Raw genomic sequence first — 21662 nt, 5'->3', positions numbered from 1 at the left:
TAGAGAATCAGGAGAGTTCTTTCTCTAAGCCCTCCATCCTCACCCCATGCATTAGAAAAAATTATAAGCTTTCAGAATCTCAGCACGTTGTGAACTTGGAACTGTAATGTCCCTTGTAATGGCATCATGAAACACAAATGCCAGTGGCAAATGGAGAGAAAGCTAAACCTGGAGTGAGGATGAACTGAGGTCAAATATTATTGCTGATGTTTAATGACTGTGTGGACCTAGGCAAGATGCAACCCTCCTGGACTTACCTACCAAATCAGTCATAAGCACATGTCATCACCATTGATGGATGACAAAAATCATCAATTCATACGGTAGTCAATAGAGCTAGGAAAAATCTTAGAGATCATCTAGTTCCCTTTCAGTAGAGGTCAAGGCCACAGAATGCCATAATTTGAGCCCAAAGACTCTAATTCCAAATTCAATGCTCTTTCTATTGTGAAGTTCTCTGAGATGATATTTCCTTTCTCCTGTACATAATATATGCATAACAGAAAGTACTCAGACCATTAAGAAATAAGTCTTTCTGCAACTAGTGTCTTATCAGATTAATGTATGACATGATTGTAGTCATGATACAACAAACTTCATAAATGTGTCACATCCCTTTGTGGGGTCTTTTTGATAAAGTCCATAGAATTACAATCAACTGCTTCCTTCCACGGGTCTATACAACTGACTGTGAATAATAATGGTTATTTCATAAAATGATTCTGGGCCTTCTCATAATTGCTCTTTTCAGTCACCCTGAATCACTAGATTACAGGTTTCTTCCAAACCAATACTTATATACATTGCCCCCAAGCAGAGCCCAAATGCTACCATCTCTGCAGAATCATTGAAAGTGCCTTTATAATACTCCTCAGTCTCTTTAGAAGAAACAAATTAAAACTCTGAAGCCACACAGTCATAGGTGAAACAGCTCCCAATGAAATACCTTGTAATTTGCAACTGGTATTAAATGTGAGTAATGAAACATCGCTGAGAGATTGATCTGAGATGGGGTCTTGTGAAATTCAACCTTTTCACAATAACCTGCTTGGAGACTATGATGGATCCCATATCTTGTCAGTGGGAATTCATGATGATTAAGAATAGCAAGTAGCAGATAGAAAGCTTCTCTGGAGCTCTAAAACAAAATAGGCTGGTGTACTAATAGTATGTTTAGAAATGTGTAAAATTTTTCTTCTCTCAGCACCATTAATCATCATTGCATTCATTTGTCATCTCTCTGCAACACGGGCACATGAATTAAGCCATGAGTGATCTTCTACTCTCCTTCCATCTTTTGTTTTATGTTACTTGTTATAAAGGTCATCAATTCAATGAAAGCTATGAAACAGTCCTAAGTCCATCAAGTGGACTCACTTCAATCTGTATTCAGACACAATCAGTTTCTTCTCTGGGTACGAATAGGATTTTTCATCATAAGTCCCTTAGAGTAGTCTTGGATCATTGTATTGCTGAGAAAAGCAAAGTCATTCACATGTGATCATCTCACAACATTTTTATTACTTTGTATACAATACATTTCAACTTTGCTTGAGGTCTTGGAGGACTTTCCAAGTTTTTTCTGAGAGCATCTTGACCATCAGGAATTGAGAATTTTGAAGAGTTAGAAGTAAAGGAGGAAAGCAACAATGTGGTCCAGTGGAAAATGTGTTGCATTTGGAATTAGAAGATTGGATTCAAATCCCATTCTTCCTAGTTACTATATATGTGACTTTTGGCAAGTTCCCCTTTCAGTAAGTTCCCCTTTCAGTTTCTTAGACTACTATCTCTAAAATGATGATGTGAACTTGTTAAAATTCCTTTTATCTCTAAATCTATGATCCTCTGAATGCATTCCAGGAATGGAAGATAGTCAAGGGAAAAGTATGAAATTGGTAGATGGAATGTTGAATGTAAGAAACCATAACAAGATCCCTTGATTAAAAAGTATATGAAGACTCCCCTGAGCCCATAAACCACATTCTCTAATTGTGAATTTTGAAAATCCTTATTTTAGATAGGTGTACCTTTATGTGATCTTTGCTTAAATTAAACCACTTCTAATGAGATACACAAGAGTCTAAGCATGAAATGTCAAAATTCTACTTAAAATGGTGTATTTATATCTGATGGTATATAATTGCCTATATGTGGAATTAATTGTCAATCTGCCATTCACCTAAAGCATATCTGTGAAATTCTAATATTAGGGACTCATGAACTTGAGTTAATAGTCCATCTTTTGAAATGCATAGTCTTCTAGGAGGGAAAATTCAGTATTAATAGTCATACTTCCATATAGCTTAACTTAAGGAGGCATACTCGAGAGCTTCTGTCCAAAAGTATATTATTTATGGGGAAGGATTAGAGGAACAATTTTGGAACAAGGAGATAGGGTGCCAAAGAAGGATCAGAAAATGTAAAATGCCAAAGCTGAGTGAGCATTTGGAAAATAAGATGATGAGGCTAGAAATGACTTAGAATAAGGGAAATAGCTTGTTAGAGCTAGAAAGGAACATCAGATCTGGGAACAACAAATGGCAGTGCTTCGTGGGATTGATCATAGAATATAATCTATTAAAATTAAAACAGACTTTAGATATCATTTAATCTCATACCTTCATCATCATCATCTTCATCATTTTTTCAGACCTATGAATTTTTTAACATAGAACATTTCCAATGTAAGATTTCTCCACAAATATCTAGGCAAAATGAGTCTGAAAATTATCCTTAGGCAGTAAGCCTGAGGCTTGAAGAAGGTAAGTAATTTTCTATGGTCACAAAGGTAATATATGCCAGAGGCAGTTCTTGTACCTAAGATTTTCTGACTCTGAGTTTTGTTCTCTATCCATTACATGATCATGCCTCTCATTTTCCACAGGAACAAATTAAAACCCAATGAAGAGAAATGACTGTCCAAATTGATACAGCTGGGTAGATGTAGAATCCAAAAGAAAACCTTCAAAACCTCAGAACTTAACTCTACTTTTTCTAATATGCCACAACATTTTTTCTTTGTAGATAGAAAGAGGGTAGCATGGACAGAGATAGGAAGTATAAAGAAAGTTATGGGAGTTATGATACATGGCACAAAAAGAAATGGGAGACTATACAAACCAGCTTTCCCTATTTTGCAATTTTGTCCATGACCTTCCAGATTCACATATATGTGAATAAGTTCAGCTAAAGGATACTAAAGACAAAAATTGAAAAATGCTTTTAAATGGAAGAAGAATTTGGTCATTTTTTTGCTACATTTGAGAAAATATTTAATTAGTCACTATATGACATTATAATGATGCTTGTATTCTTTTTTTTTTATTATAGCTTTTTATTGAACAGAACATATGTATGGGTAATTTTTACAACATTGTCCCTTGCACTCACTTCCGTTCCAACTTTTCCCTTCCCTCTCTTCACCCCCTCCCTTAGATGGCAAGCAGTCTCATACATGTTAAACATGTTAAAGTTTATCTCAAATACAATATATGTGTGCAGATCTGTACAGTTCTCTTGTTTCACAAGAAAAATCGGATTCAGAAGGTAAAAATAATCTGAGAAGAAAAACAAAAATGCAAGTAGTAGTCCACATTCCTTTCCCACTGTTTTTTCTCTAGGTATAGATGATTCTGTCCATCATTGATCAATTAGAACTGAATTGGATTTTCTCATTGTCGAAGATATCCACTTCCATCAGAATACATCCTCATGTAGTATTGTTGTTGCCATGTATAATGATCTCTCTCATTTCACTTAGCATCAGTTCATGTAAGTCGCTCCAAGCCTCTCTGTATTCATCCTGCTGGTCATTTCTTACAGAACAATAATATTCTGTAACATTCATGTATCATAACTTATTTTAAGCCATTCTCCAGTTGATGGGCATCCATTCATTTTCCAGTTTCTAGCCACTACAAACAGGGCTGCCACAAACATTTTGGCCCATACAGGTCCCTTTCCTTTCTTTAATATCTCTTTGGGGCATAAGCCCAGAAGTAATACTGCTGGATCAAAGGGTATGCACAGTTTGATAACTTTTTGGGCATAGTTCCAAATTGCTCTCCAGAATGGCTGGATCAGTTCACAACTCCACCAACAATGCATCAGTGTCCCAGTTTTCCCTCATCCCCTCCAACATTCTTCATTATCTTTTCCTGTCACTCTAGCCAATCTGACAGGTGTGTAGTGGGATCTCAGAGTTTCTTTGAAATTTCTCTGATCAATAGTGATTTGTAGCACCTTTTCATATGAGTAAAAATAGTTTCTATTTCATCATCTGAAAATTGTCTATTCATATCCTTTGACCATTTATCAATTGGAGAATGGCTTGATTTCTTATAAATTAGAGTCAATTCTCTATATATTTTGGAAATGAAGCCTTTATCAATGCTGATTTTATTCAACAAAAATCATCCTCTGGAATTGAAGAGCTTTCCTAGGCAGGTAAGTAGCTTGCACCATCTAGCAGATATATAATGCTCTGAGAAGGGCTCAAAGGCCAAGCATTTAGCCCAACCCAGCCTGGCAGTAGCAATGAAACATTACAGCAACTAGCCTAGTCCAGTACAATTGCCCTTTGGCAGAGTGACCTGCTTGACTCAATCTTGGAGCAGGATCCCAGAAGATGAGAGCCTTCCTTGGCCAAATCCAGCAACAGTCTTGAAGTTAAGTGTCTTGCTCAGTCCGTTCCAATCATAGGAAAGCCTGATAAAGAGCAAACTCAGAAGCCAAGTGACCTGGTCTCTCCTGAGACAATTCTATGACCTGTGAAGAGCCAGCTCCATTTAGCAATAACATGATTTGTCTGCAACCAACTCCACACCATGTAGAATGCTTTGTGAAGACATAACAGAGAAGGAAAGGACACTGAAGACTTAACAGTTCTGGAGTTGTTAGCTGCCTTAACTAACCTGTGCTACTACATTCTATACTCATTCTTTCCCCAGTTAACTCTGTGTCTATTTATGGAAAAGTGCAATTCAGAATTGGGGGGGAGGATGATATATAACCGATGTTTTGGCTATGCCATTTAAGCAAACATCTTTACTAAAGAACTAACTGAGCCTATCTATGACTGGTAAAGGGAAACACATTGGTTGGGGCTCATGAGTTACAGTATTGGGAGGCTAGCCACCCATAGGATTAACTCCCAGACACCTTAGAGAAATAGTAGCCCCTCTGGGAACCAACCTGCCAGTGTCAGTAGGGGAATGAACATAAAAGGGGTATTAGAGATGCAATTCTGTGTCTGATTAATATTTAACTTTTCATTTATGCTTTATGACAACAATCCTCAAACTTTTCAAAAACTCAAAAATGTCCATAAAATTTCTCCAAACTCTCTCTGGGAAGCTTAAGTAGTCATAAACTCTCTTTGTGGATCATATGGTTAAGAATATAGGCATCTGTCCTATATCTCTGCCCCAGGGTAGCCCCTGGAATTTCCTTAGACAAAGGAAAAAACACTTTCATGCACAGGCTTTTCATCCCCATGCAAGTTTGCCTTTAACTTTGCTTCCTTCAAAAACAGAAAATGGTCTTCACATTGCAAATGAGTTTTTTATAGAAACAGAACAAGGGGATGGTTCTGACCTTCACAGCCAACAAAGTAACCAATTTATCTTGAAAAAAGGATACTAAGAAGACGTTATCATCTCTAATGAGCTATATTGGGAATGTCCCAACAGATAGCACCCTTTTCAAATTGTCAGCAGATATATCCACAGGCACATAGGAAGAAATAAGTCTCAAATAGAGGCTCACTACTCTGTACATCATCAAGTTGATCAGAGAACTCCCTAGATTAATTCCCTACAATGCTGTGGGTCTCTCTGGCATAGTGAAAAGCATGATATATGATTTCAAATTTTGTCTAGGTATTCGTACATATACATATACATACATGTACGTGTGTATGTATATGTATGTCTGTGTAGGCAGATCACTTAACATCTCTGTACCTCAGTTTCCTCATCTGTAAAATAAGAATAATAATACCTGTGTTACCCACCTTACATTTGTTGTGAAGAAATCCACTTGGTAAAACTTATAGCATTGCTGAAATATGAGGTTTTAGTAGGAATTCAGGTCATTTCTAATTTCTACCATCAAATTTTCCACCTCCCCCATAAACCTTTTCTATCTTATTTGGACTTTCAACATTAATTTTGCCTTTTCTCTTTTACTCAATTGCTTTTCACATCTAGTAGATTCAACTGAAGTCTTTCAAGAAAGTAAGTCTCCCAGATTCAAGGTTCAGGAAATGTTGGCTTTTTAAAAGCTAATGTCATTAAGTCCAGCAGAGACTAAATCATTTGAGCAATTATTATTGCTCTAGTCCCAGTTGCCTTTTGCTGCTGATTAACTGGAATTAGTGTTATATAAGGACGAGAATCTGCTTGAAATTGAGGAGATGTTGAAAGATTATGAACTAAGCTGAAAGGGCATAAAGAACATCTTACCCAGGAAAAACCAAAATCATGAAACAAAGGCCAGAGTAGTGATTTGAAACTGGGAAGGGGACAACCCAATGTAAATCAAGAAACTATTCCAAAGAAGTACTACAGGATGCTGGAGAATTAAGCTCCCAAAAAATCTCTGGCTGAATGTTTGGAACTCTGCTAGTCAGCCTTCTCCTTCCTGAGCATCCCTCACTTGTGCCCAGACACCTGTGGGTTTGGGATATAAAACCTAAGGGGAAATGGGCTTAACTTTGCAAATGAGCTTTTTATAGAACCAGCACAGGGGATGGTTCTGACCTTACAGTAGGCAAAATACCAACTTATTTTCAAAAGTTATTTGAAGCGCCTGGCTTGACTATGTGAACTTCAGTTGTTGGACCTCTTTTATTTGATCTTCGAACCTCATATCCTACCTGACCTTCTAGAATCCAGCTCTTCCCTCACACCATGTAGAATCCTATTCACCATTTCTGGAAACCAGAATTCCCTTTCCATGGGTAGATTGCTGCCCCAGATTGGCTGGGATTCTGCTGCCCTCTGCTGGTCCTTTTGGATTAATCCTGCAGACTATAAATACCCAATGACTGGTTTTAAAAACTTGGTTTCCCATTAGATCCCTACAGATTGGCTTGGGGTTGCTGTAAATTCACGCTTTACTTTGTCTTTGGACACGGAAATTCCCTGAACATCTGATCTTTTACAATAAAATCTTTCATTAACTTTTGTGGCTATGTATCAAACAGAAGTAGAAGAAAAAATGGGGGAAGAAAAGGAGAAGACCATAGTTTAAGGAGTATGAGAAAAATGGGGGAGGAAAAGGAGGAGAACATAGTTTAAGGAGTATGAGAAAAATGGGGGAGGAAAAGGAGGAGAACATAGTTTAAGGATTATGAGAAAAAATGGGAGAGGAAAAGGAGGAGACCATAGTTTAAGGAGTATGAGAAAAATGGGGGAGGAAAAGGAGAAGACCATAGTTTAAGGATTATGAGAAAAAATGGGAGAGGAAAAGGAGGAGAACATAGTTTAAGGATTATGAGAAAAAAATGGGAGAGGAAAAGGAGGAGACCATAGTTTAAGGAGTATGAGAAAAATGGGGGAGGAAAAGGAGAAGACCATAGTTTAAGGATTATGAGAAAAAAATGGGGGAGGAAAAGGAGGAGAACATAGTTTAAGGATTATGAGAAAAAATGGGAGAGGAAAAGGAGGAGACCATAGTTTAAGGAGTATGAGAAAAAATGGGGGAGGAAAAGGAAACCATAGTTTAAGTAGTATGAGAAAAATGGGGGAAGAAAAGAAGAGACCATAGTTTAAGTAGTTGCAAATACTTGAATCCCCTGGCCAATTCCCAAAGAAACTAGAAGTTTCTTCGTATTAACCAAAATGTAATTAAAAATTAAAGTTTCCTTTTCTTGGGATAGTAAGGTGCTATAGTGGATAATATATTGATCTTCTAGAATAAAAACTGGATTTGAGTCTTGCCCCACTCAGACATTTGCTGACTGTGTGATCTTCAGCAAGTAAAATGAGTAAAGTAAGCAAGTGTGATCTTCAGTAAGTAAAATAGCACCTATTTCACAAGGTTATAAGGATTAAAAGAGATAACATGAAAAACACTTTGCAAACCTTATTTCACTATATCAAAGGAAGAAAAGGGAAAGAGAATAAGCATTTACACAGTGCCTACTAAGTGTCAGACATTGTGTTAAATATAGATAGATAGTTTAAAGCATTAAATGCTTTCTAAATATTATGTCATTAGATCATTGCTAGCTAAAGGAAAAAATGATACCCAATTAGAGATCACACCCCCAAAATGTTAAATTTGCAAAGCACTGTGTATATTTTGTTATGTTTGAGCCTCACAATAAGTGTTACTGTTATAATACTTTACAGATTTGGAAACTGAGAATTGAGAGAGATTAAGTAATATCCAAAATCATATAGCTAGTGGGTATCTAAGGTAGAATTTGAACCCTACTCTTCCTGTTTCCAAGTCCAATATTCTATACACTATCATCTAGCTGCCTCATAACATTGTTAAATGTGTTAAATACATAGGATTACAAAGTAAATCAACTACATTGAAACACATTAAAAAAAAAACTGAGTTTATAGATTCCAGCTTATGAACCCCTGATTCAATCCTTCATTTTATAGATGATTAAGCTAAGGCCTACAGAGGTTAAATTAGTTGTCTAAAGTTACCCACAAATTGCCAGGGCTCAAAACCAAGGTCCCTGTCTCCAAATCCCACCCTTCTTGCCCAGTATAATTGTCAAACTGGGACTGAAGTCTAGCTGTTCTGACTTAATGCCATACATCCTCCCCCGCCTAGTGATAGTTTCCTAATCGGTAACAGTCAATAGCTATTCTCAAATTAAAGAAATTCAGATGCAGTATAATCAGAAGCCCTATCTCTTAGAATTGGAATTACTTTTCCATGAATGTTCCCAAGGATTCAAAGATGAATGAAACCCTTTTATTTGACACAGGATTATCACAGAAACAGCAAGCACAAAAATCTGATTTAATTTGAAAAATGACAAAATTACATTTCTTTGCCTGGTTTTTCCAGGTGGCACAAGTAGATGAGGAGCTTTTTTGTCCTCCACCAATTCTAAGTTAATTTGACAGCAGTGGCGTTTCCAACAAGATAATATTCGATAGGCACTGCGTCAAGGATAATGAAAATGTCAGCCACGTGCAAAAGCATAATTGGGGCAGCGTGTTTGCTCTTTTCTGAAGTCCTAGTGGATCTGACAAACCAGGATGCCCATGTCTGCAGTGAAAATATGCTTCTGTATCATTCTTGGAGAGGAACGCCCTCTGGCTTGCTGAATCTAATTAAAAGCAACAGGGATAGTTTTATAAACAAAACTTCTTAATAGCTTTTAAGAAGACAAATTTCCTTAGACAATAAGCTGATTAATTTTTCTATTTGCCTTTTTTAAAACTGGGAAGGGTAGGAGGATAAGTAGAGCTGTCACTTGGAGTTGTCTATTTCATCTACATTGATGTAAATTTAAGACTTTTCATATTAATCTTTGGCAAAATGAGATGGTTTAAATATTAGAACAATGAGAATAGATGATGAATTTAAAATTTTTGTCAAACGTTCATTTATGCCAGATACTGTGTTAGGTACTGGGGAGATAAACATAAAAAGTAAGGGAGATCCTTCTCTCCAGAAACTTACAACACATTTAGTTAGCACACAAACAACAATGTGATATGGATAGAGGAGAGCCAAGGAAAATGTTCTGAGAAACTGAAAGAGATAAACATCATTTTCACCTGCAGGTTCAGCAAAGGAGGAGATAGTATCTAAAGTGAGCCTCCATGGAGTAGTAAATTCAGATTTGGAAGAAAGAAAGAAGAAAATCAGAAGGAAAACAGGGGGTAGGGAATAAGAGTATTCCTATTTGGGTTGAGGATAGAAATTTCTGAAGGAGTGATATAAAATAATTCTTGACAGGCAGGTTGGCACCAGATGGTAGAAAGCCTTGATAATGATTATCAAGACTTCAAGCTTTAATAGGCAATGGGGAGCCAATGAAGAGGTGTGTGTGTGTTTCTGTGTGTAAAGACAGACAGACAGTGACAGAGCATCAGATCTTTTTAAGCTGCATAAAAACACATCCATCTCCCTAATTCTTAAAACAAATACACATACACAAATTCTTAATCTGGGATTCATGGCAGACAAACAGACAAATGGATAGATAGATAGATGGATGGATGGATGGATATAGATAGAAGAATTTATATATCTTTATCTCTACATACACCTTAGAGATATCTACAGAGATATAAACTCAAATTTATAAATCTACATGTTTATGGATATTCATTGGATATATAAGATAGACATAAATCTTTGAGTTTATAGATACATCTATAAGTATATAGACAAAGACATACAGATAGCTATATTTCAATATAAACGCTTTCTGTTGTACTCTCATGTGTATTATTTTATGTATTTAAAAACATTCTCAACACAAAAATGGTTAAAAGTTCCTGCATTATACTCAACCACCTCTAAAAATCATTCTATGACCTTTCTCCTTTTCACAGCCAAATTCCTTGAAAAAAGCTATCAGTACACATTGCCTTTATTTCCTCTCTTCTCAATTCCCTCCTAAATCCTCTATTATAAGACTTCTGGCCTCAGTACCTAACAAAGTTATTATTGTGTTCTTAATTCATAAATCTTCTGACCCTTTCTAAATCTTCACCTTTCTGGATAGCTCTATAGAATTAGACACTCTTAACTATCTTTTTCCTCTCTACTCTCTACTCTTTTTTTTTTTTAATTTAGGGTTTTTAATTAGCTTTTCTCCCTTTGGTTGTCCTATTTGTCTCACTGATCTTTCTTGGTCTTCTTTGCTGATTCATCATTCACAGCTTGCCCCAAAGTTGTTGGGTAAAGATCTACCACCGCACTGGCACCGTGGAGCACTTAGAGACATCAAAGACACCAAGGCCATCCACTGTATCAGGAGTCACTGCCAATTGCCCTGACTTTTGTCTTCCCACTAAACTTTGATGACTCTGAAAAAGAAAGGGAGGCTGATAACTCTGTGCAATTCTGACTGACTCGAACCTAATTCACAATCAGCTCAAGATATTCTCCCATGTTGTCACTGATCCTCTTCAAAAATGAAGAACAAACAACAGCAACACAACTGGAAATACCCCAAGTCTCTGCCTACTTCTCTCTCTACATCCTCTGCCTTAGTGGGATCAGGTTTTGGCTCTGCTTTTCTACTTATTTCCCTTGCTCTTAGCAGAGTGCTTTGTCTTTACTAAAAGCTTAACTGGTGCTTTTTCATTCATGCATAAATCAGAAGCCTCATAAGCTCTGAGAAGCTTAATTATCATCTGTATGTGGATGATTTCTAAATCTACTTTTAGTCTTAGTCACTTTCCTGATCTTCAGCCCTATATTATCAACTACTCACTAGACATTTTATGTGGTCTTATAGACAAATTCAAATTTAACATCTCTGAAAATAAACTTATCTTTCCCTAAAACTCATCCCTCATCTGAGCTTCCATATTTCTGTTGAGGATGCTACCATTCTACTGTTCTCCCAAATTTACAACCTTGGTACCATCCCACACTCTTTACTTTTAATCACTGCTCACATTTCACAAATTTACCTAAATTTGTCATTGCTCCATCCATAACAGCTCACCTAAATCCTCTCTTCTCACATACTCACCATCATCATTCAGACCCTCATCTCCTCCTCTGTGGACCATTACAATTACTTCCTAATTTCTTCCCTCCCTCAATCACCATATACCTTTTTGTACACATTTGGTATATTCTCATTGTATCCTTAATATCTGGTACCTAATACTCAATGAATTTCTGTTGATTTAGCATAGTGATACTTAGTGGTTCCTATCATTCCTGATCAATACTGTAATTCAAACTCAATCTTTTTTAATGACTGAATAGATGCCTTACTAATCACAATGTAGCAACAAATAATATATTAAAGTACATGAATCTTTAGGGTATGTGGACTCTTGATTCCATGTTTTTGTTTTTAAATAGCAAGGTAACCTTCATTTACTAGGGGTTTGTGTGTGTGCATCTCTGTCTTGATTAGCCTTTTCTGATATCAAAACCTATTAATGGTTTTGACAGTGGAAATGATATACAATTTCCCTTTCTTTCAAAAGATAACTCAGGAAAAGAGTGAAAAAGAAAAAAAACTTTACAATGAGGAACTCCACTTTCATCTTTTAAATGCAAGTTATTCCAACAGATGCTGATTGCCCAGTGCATGCTGGGATTCCTATGCTCCCATGACACATACTAGCTAACAATTCAGGATCACCTGGAGTGCTGAAAAGTGACATGGACAGTAGGGAGCCTATTCTTAAAATAGCATCATTGAGAACATCAAAGTACTGGCTGTCACTAGTTTGGAGATCATGCCAGTCTTTGGCTATGCTCCCTTTTTGGGGAGGCACAATTCTCTACAAAGTTCATTTTTTTTCTCTTTCTCTCACTGTCCCTCCTATACGCTGAATCCCATTCAAGAACCCTCATTTGAAAGCACTTCAATTCTGGGAAGTTTTAGCTAGAATGAAAATACTTCTATGAGAGAAATCCCAAAGGCTCCTGGGGAAGATTTACTGGCTTTGAGTAGATTTGACATCTCACTGTTTACAGCTCTGTCTGATGAGTATTTTCAGAAAATTGGCATTGTGAAACTTGATGAAATCCCATTCCTCTCTAATAACATTCTGCTATTCTCAGAAGGTAGTGGAGAAGATAGAGATGAAAAACATCCATCCCTCTCTCTGGGTTTGTCAAATTCTCCTACATAAATACCTGATTTGATGGGAATATATGATCCATTAACATCAAACCAATAATCTACCAAATTTCCTCTGCCAATACACTCCCATCATCATAAACTTTCACTCTTCCTTATTGCAACCCACAGGGCAAGTACTGTATATGAAGGTTACAGCATACCAAAATTCCAATTAGAAACTTAGAGTTCATTTATTATATAAGGTTTTGCTACTTTCCTTTCCATATGACTGGCAAATCCTAAATTCCTGCTTCCCTAACTCCCATTATCCAGAAGTACTATCTGTCTACCTGAAAATATTTCTTCTGTAATCTCTCTCCATATACTTATCCTTATCTTTCTCTTTTCTCTCTTTTTTCAGTGTCCCTTATAATCTCTATTCTATTGTTAAAAGACTTCTTGTAATTAAATTTTTTCTTAATTCTACCTCCTAATACAAACTAGAAACTACCCTTCCTCTGAGGATACCCATTCTTCTCTACTCACCACAATTTTGGAGGCTCCTTCTCTCAGGGATCCTGAATTTACAGAGCCAAAAGCAGAAAATAGTATGCTATTTATTCCTTATTTATATTTTCAGACTCTTGTTCTATCTCCATTATTCATTAACCTTTCCTAATTTAAAGTATATAAGATATAAAATAAGGATTATATACATTAGTCCATTGTAATAGAGAAATCTTGAGAAAGGAAATTCCTATGAAGTCAGAGCAGCTCCTTCTCTGCTTTTTCTTTTTCAATTTCTCCAATTTCTTTATTACAATCTTCCTGTCTATCTCAACCATTCTGTCACTCCATACAATTTCAATATGCATGTTAATATGTCTTCAAATATCCCAACCTCCCAGTTCATCAGCTTCTTATGACTTCTAACCTCATGCTATCCACAGGCATACATTAGAAATCAACACAACCCTAGACTTAATATATCTCAAGTTTCATAACTTTGAAATTTCTCTCTTAAATTACAGCTACCAAAAGAGACTCGAGTTTTGGAGTGGCAAATCAGTTGAGGTAATTAATCAGCTTTCCTTTATTCCCTACATTTTACATTTTGATCCAGTGTGTATTTCTTTTTCCCTTTATTATTAAATTTTATTTCATGTTTAATTTGTGGGACAAAATAAACATTTTGATAATATAATTTTTAAAGATTGCATATGAAACTGCAAATATATTTTGGATATTTTACTGCTCCTTTTAAATTTATAATAAAGTTATATACATTTCTTTTTTCTTCTCACTCTCAGGGTGTGTGTGTGTGTGTGTGTGTGTGTGTGTATCTGTCTATGTGTATGTGTAAAATCATCCTAAATATATTTCTTCCTCCTACCTTGGATGCAGATAACATTTTCCTTCATATGTCCTTTGTTGTTAATTTGGGTATTTATAATAGTCCAAATGATTTATTTGCTCAAAATTGTTCTTAAAACAATATAGCTATTACTGCATACAGCATTCTTTTGGTTCCAGTTTTTATTTCATGGACCATATCTCTAATTCTCCCATCATTCTTTCATTTGTGTCTCAATATCTTGGATTTTGGTGCTCTGAAGAAAATTTAGCAATGAGCCACAATGGTTTTTCTATTTTTTCCCTTTTCTGTTGCCCCCTGAATTTCTTCACTGTCTGTTTTATGGGGTTTTAGTTTCTTACACTCTATTGCTTCCTTCTTCCTACCTAGGAACCAATTGCAGCCTCCTCTTTCCTTAAAAAAAACAGAAAGTTTTATGACACAGATGTGATACTGATACCTAAACAAGGTAGGACCAAAATAGAAAAAGAAAATTATACTCCAATTTTCCTAAAGAACATGGATGCAAAAATCTTAAGTCAAATATTAGCAAAGAGATTACAGCAAGTTATTTTTAGGATAATATATCATGGCCAAGTAGGATTATACACCAAGAATACAGGGCTGGTTCAATATTAGGAAAACTATTGGCATAATTGTTATATCAATAACCAAACCACCAAAAACCATATAATTTCTCAACAGATGCAGAAAAAGCATTTGACAACATCCAACACCATTCCTATTAAAAACACTAGAAAGTATAGAAATAAATGGAGTCTTTCTTTAAATTATCAGTAGCATCTATCTAAAACCATCAGCAAGCATCATATGTAATGGGGATAAACTAAAATCACTCTCAGTAAAATTAGGGGTGAAACAAGTTTGCCCATTATCACCATTATTATTTAGTATTGTCTTAGAAATGTTAGCTTTAGTAATAAGAGAAGAAAAATAAATTAAAGGAATTAGAGTAGATAATGAGGAAATCAAATTATCATTCTTTGCAGATGATATGATGGTGTACTTAAAGAATCTTAGAGAATCAACTAAAAACTACTAGAAATAATTCACAACTTTAGCAAAGTTGTAGGATATTTAAAAAAAATCCACATCACTCACCAGCATTTTTATATATTATATAAAGTCCAGCAGCAAGAGATACAAAGAGAAAAATTCCAATTAAAATAACTATAGATAATATAAAATATTTTGTAGTCTACCTGCCAAGACAAAGTCAGGAATGACATGAACACAATTATAAAACACTTTCCACACAAATAAAGTCAGATCTAATCAACTGGGAAAATATAAGGTGCTCATGGGTAGGCTGAGCAAATATAATAAAAATGACAATAGTACGTAAATTAATCTTACTTATTCAGTGCCATACACATCAAACTGTCCAGAAATTATTTTACAGAGCTAGAAAAAAGAATAACCAAGTTCATCTGCAAGAACAAAAGGAGAAGAATTTCAAGGAAATTAATGGAAAAAAATGCAAATGAAGGCTGTCTAGCTGTACCAGAACTAAAACTATATTATAAAGCAGGGATCATCAAAAGCATTTGTTACTGTCTAAGAAATAGAGTAATTGATGAATAGAATAGATTAGTTTCACAAGAAACAATAGTCAATGACTATAGTAATCTAGTGTTTGACAAACCAAAGATTTCAGCTTTGGGGATAAGAACTCACTATTTGACAAAAATTGCTGGGAAAACTGGAAATCAGTATGGCAGAAACTAGACATTGACCTACATCTAACACCTTATATCAAGATAAGGTTGAAATGGGATCATGATTTAGACATTGTAATATTATAAACAAATTAGAAGAACAAAAAAAATTAATTGACCTCTCAGATCTGTGGAATTTGTGACCAAAGAAGAACTGGAGTACATTACTGAATGCAAAATGGATAATTTTGATTATATTAAGTTAAAAGAGGTTTTGTACAAACAAAACCAATGAAGACAAAGTTAAAATGGAAGTAATTAAACAGGGAGAAATTTTTATATTCAAGGGTTCTGATAAAGACCTTGTTTCTAAAACATGGAGAATTGACTCAAATTTATAAGAATTCAAGCCATTCTCCAACTGATAAATGGCCAAAGGACATAAACAGACAATTTTCAATTGCAGAAATTGAAACCATTTCTAGTTATATGAAAAGGTGCTCTAAATCACCATTGATTAGAGAAATGCAAATTAAGACAACTTTGAGGCACTATTACACTCCTCTCAGATTGGCTAAGATGACAGGAGAAGATAATGATGAATGTTGGAGGGGATGTGGGAAAACTGGAACACTAATACATTGCTGGTGGAGTTGTAAACTAATCCAAATATTCTGGAGAGTAATTTGAAACTATGCCCAAAGAGTTATCAAATTTTGCTTACCCTTTGAGCCAGGAGTGTCTCTACTGGGTCTGTATCCCAAAGAAATCATAAAAAAGGGAAAAGGACCCACATGTGCAAAAATGTTTGTAGCAGCCCTTTTTGTAGTGTCAAGGAACTAGAAACTGAGTGATGCCCATCAGTTTGGGAATGGCTGAATAAGGTATGGTATATGAATGCAATGGAAATTGTTTTATTTTTTTTATTTTTAATAGCTTTTTATTTACAAGTTATATGCATGGGTAATTTTACAGCATTGACAATTGCCAAACCTTTTGTTCCAATTTTTCCCCTCCTTCTCCCCACTCCCTCCCCTAGATGGCAGGATGACCAATACATGTTAAATATGTTAAAGTATAAATTAAATACAAAATAAGTATACAAGTCCAAACCGTTATTTTTGGAATTGTTTTATAAGAAATAATCAGCACAGTGATTTCATAAAGGCCTGGAAAGACTTACATGAACTGATGCTAAGTGAAGTGAATAGAATCAAAAGAGCATTGTACATAGCAACACAATTATGTGCTGATCAACTGTGACAAAGTTTACTCTTTTCAACAATGAGGTGATTCAGGCCAATTCTAATAGACTTGTGATAGAGAGAGTCATCTGCATCCTGAGAGAGGATGATGGGGACTGAATGTGGATAATAAAATATTTTCACCTTTTTATTGTTAGTATTGCTTACTTGCTTGTTTTTTCTCATTTTTCCCTTTTGATCTGATTTTTCTTAAGCAGCATGATAAATGTAAAAATATTTTAGAAGGAAAAAATTATGATTTTTGTCTATTCCCAATATACCAAGAAAACTATTCTTCAAAAGGTATTAATGACTTTTAAAACCCAAAATCTAATGGTTCTTATTAGTCCTCATCCTTCTTGATATTTCTATAAAATTTGACTAATTAATATCCTCTTTCTTTGAAACTATTTCCTATTTTGGCTTCCATGACACTGCTGTTTCCTAGCACTGTTCTGACCTGACTTAGTCAAGTATGAACCAGATGTCATATTCACATCTCAAACTTTCTATGAAAAGCTTTGCATAACTAAAGGAACTATGAAGTTTCCCAAAGATAACCTAGCATGCTTTTGTCCTATTCAACTCTATGCTTGATGCATTGTCTGTCTCTACTGTTTGTCCAGAAATATATAAAAGCTGTGCAGCATGATAAATGTGGATATATATGTAGAAAAATTGCATGTGTTTAACATATTAGATTACTTGCTGTCTATGGGCAAAGAGTGGGGGAAAGGAGGGAGAAGAATTTGGAACACAAGGTTTTATAAGGGTGAGTGTTCAAAATTCTCTTTGCATTTAGTTTGAAAATAAAAAGCTATTGTCTAAAAAAATAAATAAAACCAATGGAATAATAAAATAAAATATTAGGAAACTAACTGACACAACAAATTTTAAAATAATAGTTATGACTACATAATATCAATATCTAGATTGCTAAAATCATTCAATTATGCTAACAATTTGCAAAAACAATCACATCAATTCTGTATATTTACAGAAAGATATAAAGATTATTTATATCAAAAAATTCAGGCAAAACTGAATAAAACAATCATTTTACATGGTAAATTTGCTTAAAATAATTTCAATGGAATCATTTTGTCATTGTACTATATTATGGAAATTCTTGTTTTGTTCTATAAATTAAAAATAAAATTTTTAAAAAATTTTTAAAATAAGAAATACATAAGAGAGAGAGATAAGATCTACAGAGTTTCCATCTGAGTGCATTTTGATTTTGATCTGAGCAATAGAAATTCTTCATCCACTTGGTCTTTTCTCTGTGGATAGCAAAGCCACACTTTTGAGTGACTATAAATCTCTTCCAGAATACTGTAATATGTTTCAAGACTTGATTTGATCAGCACAGTGTTATTACACATGGGAGAATGGGGATCATTTTGTCATCTGCATGATGGCTTTGATGTGTAGACAGATGTGTAGACAGTGTAGACAGTATGCTTTGGTGGAAAAACAACTTTAAGATGTTAGCTTTCTCTGTTGAATTTTAATATTTTTCCATTGTGTACATCTTTCAGTTAACTCATAAATGGTAAAGAAGTGGTTTATTATTGAATACTGCCTATAACAGCTGCTCATTCTAATAGCTTTGTCACAAATACACTCAATTTCCCTACAGAAAACTCAATTTGTATAATTTGTATAAAGTTTTTATAAAGGTAGGAGACTAGATATATAGATAGGTAGCAATTGATTATTTTTTTATTAATTTGTTCTGGGATTTTTTCAATATCTTTGGAGTTTTTCTCTTTCATATTCAGTTTCTCAGTGCTTTCCCAATTATGTCTTATCTGGAATATATTTCCTCCATATAAATTTGTCCCATTTTATCTGCTTCTCTTACCTATTTTCTATAGTATTTTTTTATCTCCTCTTAAAGTATTTCCAGAGTAGTGATGTAAGTATCGACATATTATGCTTCTGCTGTCCTTAATGGTGAAAATAGTTATTACAGTAGTGATGTAAGTATCCACATATTATGCTTCTGCTGTCCTTAATGGTGAAAATAGTTAATACAGTAATTTTAATAAATCTTTTCACTTTTCTTCTACTTCTTATTTCTTAATTGTTTTTTGGATTATTTTATTTATATAGATTTTTAAAAACATGATTTCTTTAAATTAGTTTATCCTCCATTAATTCTTTCTGCTTTATGCAGCAAAACTCATAACCATCCATCACATTTCTTTGCATAATTTCACCAAAAAAAAGTTAATATTCTCAATTGATACTGCCTTTGACCACCAATTCTTTTTGGTTACCAAATAAGTTTGCTGACTGATTATGGTGCTTCCTGGGTTCTTTTAGATATCTTATTCTACAAAGAGAATTATAGCAATTAAATGCTTATGTAATTATTAACAATAACACTTCTAATATCAATTTCCTATTTCTCATTGCTGATTGCTTTTGCCCACATTGAACCTTTGGTGAAGCAATTAAATTGTATTCTGACCTTCTCTCTTGAATCCCTAGTGTTTTTATCATTTCAGTGATTGAACCTTGGCAAATCTTTGGCTAAGATCACCCTCACCAATAGTCAGAAGCTATTTTCAATCCAACACATATGCTGCTAAATAAAAGTGAAGAAAGTCATGTTAGCCCTGCTGCCTTCTCAAGTAATCCCATTCCATCATATCTCTACCAGCAGATTATCCCATCTGTCATCCATACTCTATTATTTATTTTCAATATATTTCTTTCTAGTGCTCATTACTTATTGCCTATAAATATTTCTGTCTCCCTCAATTCTGAAAATATATTGACTGTTTCAATAGGTCAAGATTAAATTGTTTCTATTTTATGCCACAGATTATTAGTCTTTTTTACATAACCACTAAATCTGATTTTTATCCTGATGTCAATAATTTGTCTGTACATAGACAACTGAATGAAAGATAACTCCTATATTTATAACTAGTCTTATGCTGCTTGTTAAAATGTAAATCTGTTTAATTTATGTAACATTACTTAGTTCTTACTATATCCAGTTTCCAACAATTTTTTTTTCCTCAAAGAAAATCTTCATGCTTTAAAGATACTGGGATTTTTGTAGTCTTTGACCTCTCTTCTTTCTTTGCCTTGAACCAGGTTTTTCCATATATTTCTCTCCTCACTCAGCTCTATCCAAGCATGGAAGTTATAAAATAACTGAATAAATTCGGATCTAATTTGGAAGGTCTTATCAAATTATTCATTGAGTTTATCTGTTTATTTTTTGTTAGTTCATAAACAATGATTATATCACCTTTACCTTTTTGCAAATGCTTACCATTGATAAGATACAACGTGGTAACTAGCTATACCATGAAATAATTCTCAACCAAGCAAACTACTAGGCAATTCTCTATTATTTATTTGCTAAAGCAGAAACACATTCTAATTTGTTCTTTACAGAACATAGCCTTCTGCAACTTTATTTATATATTCTGCTATACTCCCTCATTTTACTATGTAAAGTGGAGTATCAGATTATCTGTTTTGGCCATGAGGATTAGCTCTATCTCTTAGGCATAGAAGCCAATTAATTGATGTTTATTGAATTTCAGGGTTCCCTGATGTCTCATAAAAAAGAAAATAAGGAAACCCAGAATGTTCCCACTTAAGGAAACCTCGGAAATCATTGTTCATTTTATCAACACTAAGGACAACTGTGAGGAAACAGATCCCAAAGTAGTGACTTGCTTAAGATAACATGATTTGTGAGTGCTGCAGCCAATAGCATAGGTTTTCTGGTTCTCATTCCAGTTCCTTTTTCACCACCCCATGATAATGCTTCTTTGTTTGTATACTAATTCACTGCACATACAACCATGAGAATTATAACAACATAGATTTATATATAAGGCTATTGTGCTCTGCAATGTGTTTTCCAAATTACAGTGAGGAAATTAGTGTACTACTATTCTCATTTACAGAAGCATCTGAAATACAGAGAAGTAATAGGACTTAACCACAATCAAATCTCTAATGGGTATCAAATTCAAGAATAGAACTCTAATCTCCCATGGTTTCAAATCTAGTAATCTTTCTACTATGCCCTGAAGTTACAACTCTAGTTTTTCACTATAAAAGAGTTCTCAAAAGCCAAATGGTTTTTTTTAATTTAAATTTTATTTTATTTAATAATAACTTTGTATTGACAGAATCCATGCCAGGGTAATTTTTTTACAACATTATCCCTTGCACTCGCTTATGTTTCGTTTTTTTCCCCTCCCTCCCTCCACCTCCCCCCCAAGATGCAAGCAGTCCTATATATGTTAAATATGTTGCAGTATATCCTAGATACAATACATATTTGCAGAACCAAACAGTTCTCCTGTTGCACAGGGAGAATTGGATTCAGAAGGTAAAAATAACTTGGGAAGAAAATCAAAAATGCAAATAGTTCACATTCATTTCCCAGTGTTCCTTCTTTGGGTGTAGCTGTTTCTGTCCCTCATTTATCCATTGAAACTCAGTTAGGTCTCTTTGTCATAGAGATCCACTTCCATCAGAATACAACCTCATACAATATCGTTGTCGAAGTATATAATGATCTCCTGGTTCTGCTCATTTCACTTAGCATCAATTCATGTAAGTCTCTCCAGTCCTCTCTGTATTCATCCTGCTGGTCA

This window comes from Antechinus flavipes, chromosome 2 (assembly GCF_016432865.1).
Source record: "Antechinus flavipes isolate AdamAnt ecotype Samford, QLD, Australia chromosome 2, AdamAnt_v2, whole genome shotgun sequence".
Lineage (NCBI taxonomy): Eukaryota > Metazoa > Chordata > Mammalia > Dasyuromorphia > Dasyuridae > Antechinus > Antechinus flavipes.
Note: the sequence above shows the minus strand (reverse complement) of the source record.